Here is a 5667-nt window from a genome sequence, read left to right on the forward strand (position 1 = left end):
ATATATATATATATATATATATATATATATATATATATATATATATATTTTATTGGTAGTGAATGGTACTTAGGGGTACGAGTGCAGTAAGGTTTACAGCTAAGTATTCTCACCACTCTTGGTTGAGTTTAGCACCACTCCTGGTCCTTAACAATTCTTGCCAAGATTTCCTCTGAGTATTCGCACCACTCTTGGTACTAGACTATCGTGCCAATATTTCTTTTGAGTATTCACACAACTCTTGGTACTAGACTACCGTGCTAATATTTCTTTTGAGTATTCATATCACTCCTGGTACTAGATTATTGCACCTAGATTTCCATGAGAATTCAAACCACTCTTGGTACTAGACTACGATGCCTAAATTCCCCAACTCAAACTAATTTCAGTTGTAAGAGTTAATTCTCTTCAGAATTTGAATCAATGATTTCTTACAAGTCATTCATACTAAAGCTCTCATAGAGAGGATGTAAATACAATACAAAGTTGTCTAAACACTCGAAGGTGTTTCTTTCTTTTGTCTTACAAAGTAAGCAATACAACAATGAAGGTCGAGAATATTTCTTTTTCTTTTTGCTCTTCTCTTTTTCTTTTTTGTAGCTTAGATATATTCTTTTTCTTGAGCTTCTTCTCTTCTCTTTTGAATGCTTCTAAGATGGGTATTTCATGGTAAGCTTTTCACTTGACTATCCTCTTAAGTTATCCTCTTGATTTTTCTTCTGAAAGCTCTTCTATTTAAAGGCTTCCTGGATATATGTCTGTTGGGCTTTAGCTTTTAGGCTTGATACTCGTGATTTCTCTTTCTTCGTACAACAGTCGTTAGGTAAGTCAACTTGTCAGACCAAACATGCTTTTTCAGTACTTTGCTTGAACTAGTTTGTACGTTCTTTTTAGGCTTGGCTTCAAGTGAAGAACATTCAGTGAATATCTTCTTTGTCTCTAACGCCCACTTTTTGATATTTGATTTATAACTCTATGGATGCGTGTAGAACAACTTAACTACATAAAGTAGAGTAAATTGTACATGCAACTTATATGTCTTTTCTTATCATCTTTGTTGTTTTTGAACATTGAGCATTTAATGTCTTTTAATGCTTGCTCAGAACAACAAATTGCTTTTTGATTTCCTCCCGTTAGGTAGCTTTTAACACTGAAGCTTTTTTCTAAAGATACCAAGTGTTGTATAAAAACTTTATCATTTGGACAAAGTATTGTTTAATATTGTGGTATCGTTTAGCCAAGTAAACGTTTCTTTTGTATTTGTCACTTCTTAGCTTGCTCCAAGCTTTCTTTTATATTTTAGTCTTGAGTGTTTTAATTGTTTTGTAAAAGATATCGTGTTGATTTGTTTCGTTTTCGAGAGCTAAGCTGAATACATTTTTTAGGTATTACAAGCATTAAGCATTTAACTTCAACTCTCTTAGACGTTTTAGGCACAATATCATTTAGCCTTACATCTGGGTCTTTTGACCTAGATGTTTTTCTATTTCCTGTTTTCCGAAGCTCTTCTATGTTAAGGATTCAAGTTGTAGGTATTATATTTTGGGGATTCAAATTCTAAGTCTAGTGTTTTCACCTTAATTTGTTTTTGGATTATTTTCCTGTTCTAATGTTATTTGATTAAACTTCAAAACATGTGAGCATTTTAGGCTTATAAATGATTTTCTCACTTGCTCGTTTGGATTTTCGATAATTTTCTCTGAAGGATGGTCCTTAACAATAAGACAAAGCAGGTTATGTGGTTCTCTTCTTTCTTTGCTAGTATCGTTGAGTGGCTCTTGATGTTGTCTCTCGTTTTCTTTGTTGGGATTCTCTTATGCATTCACCTCCTTAGACAAATTATCGTTTACCTACATTTTAGAGAAGGAGTCGTCTCACTCTGAGACTTATTTTAGGTCAGACTCATGGTTAAATTTCACATAAATGACTTCTTCGACTTTGAAGATTTTAGAGTTGTAAATGCTAAATGCTCTCGATGTTTCCGAGAACCAAGCATCCCTTCATCACTACGAGAATCAAACTTTCCAAGGTTATCCTTGCTGTTTAGAATAAAATATTGGCAACCAAGAGGATGAAAATAAGAAATATTTTGCTTTTTATCCTTCCATAATCATAAGGTGTTTTGTTGAGGATTGACCTTATGTAAACTCTAATATGAATGTAGCAGGTAGTATTAATTGCCTCAGCCCATAAGTGTTCAGGAGTGATAAAAGCATATAACATGGTTTTGGCCATTTCTTGTAGAGAATTGTTTTTCCTCTAAACAACTTTGTTTTGTTGTGGAGTTCTTGGAGTAGAAAAGTTATGTCTGATGCTAGAGTTTTGGAAAAAGTTTTTGAAAAGCACATTTTCAAATTCTCCTCCATGGGAACTTCAAATAAACATGATTTTCAAATCCTTTTGAGTCTCTATCCTTTTACAAAGTATGCAAAAAGCATTGAAGGCCTCATCCTTATGAGTTATGAACAAAACCCAAGTCCTAATTTTTGTCTTATCTAATTTTATCTAATTTTCACAATCATAATGACATTGGAAGGAATTGGTAATTGGCCTGGAAGTATTTTTTAGAGATGATGATTCAACATCCGCAGATGATTTGAAATTAGAGAGGTTAGTGAAAATGATGAAATTGAAGAAATCTTGAATGAACCTTGTTTTAAAGGCGAATATGTCAATGACTCAACTCTTTACAAAAGCAAATTGTTTAACCGCGAGTGTTTTTTCAGTTGGGACTAGTGTAGGGATGACAGAGAAAATGTTGGAGTGAAAGAGATGAAAGAGAAAGGATTGAGAGGAATGAGGGAGGTGAGCAAGGGTTTGGGGGTTTCTTTTTTCTTTTTTTAGTTTTGAGATTGAAAATTATTAAAATACCCATAACCTTAAAACTTAAAATCTATGATATATTAGGATATTTTTGTCTACTAAAACGCGATACACATTGCTAAAATGTACCAACTGAAAAACAAGCGTACACTATAATCGCTATGGGTGTATTAAGTAAGTTTTTGAACATAAAAGATTTTTGTATTTTTGTCATTTGTAGTTTTTTTATTTGATTGAGGTAATTAATTATCATTTTGATAGGTACATTTTGATTGGTACCTTCGATCCAGTGAGCATGAAAATCCCATCATCCGTGCTGCATTCAATATGGATGCGGTGGCAAGGAGTGAAGAAACACCTGAAAAAGGTGATGATAGTTGTGAATCTGCACCTGCTGCAAGATTGGAAAAAGTTAGAAGAAACAACCAGAAAATAAGAAGTCTTAAAGATGAAATTTTTGCTATAAGGAAGTAACTAAGTGATCGAAGAAAGACTCAAAATGTTGAACAATATCCTTCTGTTCACGAAGCTGGTGTTGATGTTGAGGGTGAGGGGAATGAAGAAGCTGCAGGCGACGCAAATGAAGAAGCTGCACATGAAGCACTTGGTCATGAAACAATTGCAGATGAAGCAACTGCAGATGAAGGAGCATTTGATGAAGCACCTATTCATGAAACAACTACAAATGAAGATGGTGCACAGGAAGAAGTTGCAGATGAAACACCTTTTGATGAAGCAGCTGCAAATGAACAACCTGTTCATGAAGCAGTTGTAGATGAACAAGCTATTGATGAAGCATCTCTAGATGAAGAAGTTGTTGACGAAGTACCCCCACGGGATCCACCAGCTTTCGTTGACATTGGTTGTGATGACCAAGATGATGAAGTAATTTCCCATGTTGAACCGTTGGTTGTAGAGCCTTTGAGTACTATTCTTGGTGATCCAAGAACAACGGTTGATTTGGATAAGTTGTACCACTTTATGACGCGAAAAGACATTGTAGTAAGGTAATAAAGATTAAATTATTTTTGTTATTAGTGCAGAATGATATTTGGTACCTGATATAATATTGTTAACTTTTCAGCTATGTGTGTGAAATATGGGTCAATTGTTGACCACGAGGGATTGTAGCTCCTTAGGGCTTCGAGAATGTGTTGACAACATGGTAATTATATAATTCACTTTTATAAGTTGATGTTAAAGTTGAATCAGTTGATGTTAAAGTTGTTTATTGTTTTGTAGGTTTTAATTTTTGCAGCAACCATGTTCATGTACTTTGAGAAAAGGTCGACTGGAGTCATAAAGAGGATGATATTCAGTCCAATGTTTGTGGTAGAAGCTTTAATCACATATTGTTTATTTTTTTGGTATGGTATAATGTTATATGAACAATGTTGTTTATTGATTAAGTTTGTTCTTTTATTTAAGACCCATTTTCTAATTGACAATAAGAGGCGAATTGCCAATAGACATGTGTGGGAACTTATTGATTACCACCCTTATTCTCGACACGATCTAATAAAAGTGGAGGAGTTATTGTCTGCTGATTGGGTGAGTAAGGTGTAGTTTTTTAGAAGTTAATAGTTTATTTATTTGGTTGTTTTATTTTGACGTATTCCAAATATTTTATAGGTGTTGATCCCAGTTGTAAGTGGTCACTAGTGGTGCTATGCACTTAAGGTCTGCACCATGCAGTTTTTTGTTATTGACTTATTGAAGAAGGGAATCAGAGGACGTGCTGGGATTGACAGAAGCATTGTATGTTTTAGAGTTGATGTTGAGTCGTCAGTGATTAAGTTGTTGTTATTTTGAACATGTTTTCGTTATTTCTGAACAATACAGGCTAAAAATATTTAGCGGTTTTGGGGTTTGCTGACGAATACATATAAAGATTCTAAGATTTCTTTCAATGTTCAAGAAGCCAAGATCCTAGTGCAACCTAACACGTTAGTCTATATTAGGATTATTCTAAAATTTAACGTGTTTTCATTAGGAAAAATAATGTTAGTATTTTGTTTATCTATACAGATATGATTGTGGTGTAATCATGATGAAAGTCTTTGAAATATGGGATGGAGAGGATAAATATGATGGCAAAAGCATGCATGATTATGCTAATGTATGTTAAATGATGAATTTCTAAATATAACATTATATTATTATGATTTTTTCTAAAGTAATATGTATGTTCATTGCAGGAGGAATTGGCTGCGTTTAGAAAGAAGTATATATGTGACTGGATCCTAGACGATGAGAACCTCCGAAGATTGTGAGTTCTGTAGCATTTCGGATTAGTATAGGAAATTATAAATGTTTTTTTGGTTTACATTGTTATTTGAAACGAAATGAATACACAATGTAATGATTTACAGTATTGCAAATTTTGACATTGGAAATATTGACAGATTTGTATAAATTTATAGCAAATGAATACACATTGTTAGTAATGACTTTATGTATTTAAAGTTTTGGCACAATTTTACACAATTATATGAAATGAATATAGCTAAGTGATGAGTGCATATTTATGCCCACAATTATGTCTTAAAATTGAAATTTTTGATGAGATATTTGTGCTTAAATGATTGATTTAAAGTGAATTTGTGACAATTGGATTTATTGGGTTTGGGAATTAAAGATGCTTAAAATGTGATTTTTAGTTGCATAAAAGTGAATTTGTGACAATTGGATTTATTGGGTTTGGGAATTAAAGATGCTTAAAATGTGATTTTTAGTTGCATAAATTATTTTGGATGTTCTAATGTTTATTTGTGCAGAAGTTAAAATTTTATTCATTTAAAACATGAAATTGAATGGTCAAAGATGGTCCAATCTGGTCAACTC

At 33.0% G+C, this 5667-nt stretch overlaps 1 pseudogene; it reads right to left on the reverse strand.

Moving 5' to 3' along the window:
• LOC106754663 overlaps window positions 1–2235 on the reverse strand; it is a 5661-nt pseudogene extending 3426 nt beyond the window's left edge.
• Window positions 2236–5667: the final 3432 nt, after the last annotated feature.

This window comes from Vigna radiata, unplaced genomic scaffold (assembly GCF_000741045.1).
Source record: "Vigna radiata var. radiata cultivar VC1973A unplaced genomic scaffold, Vradiata_ver6 scaffold_209, whole genome shotgun sequence".
Taxonomy (NCBI): domain Eukaryota; kingdom Viridiplantae; phylum Streptophyta; class Magnoliopsida; order Fabales; family Fabaceae; genus Vigna; species Vigna radiata.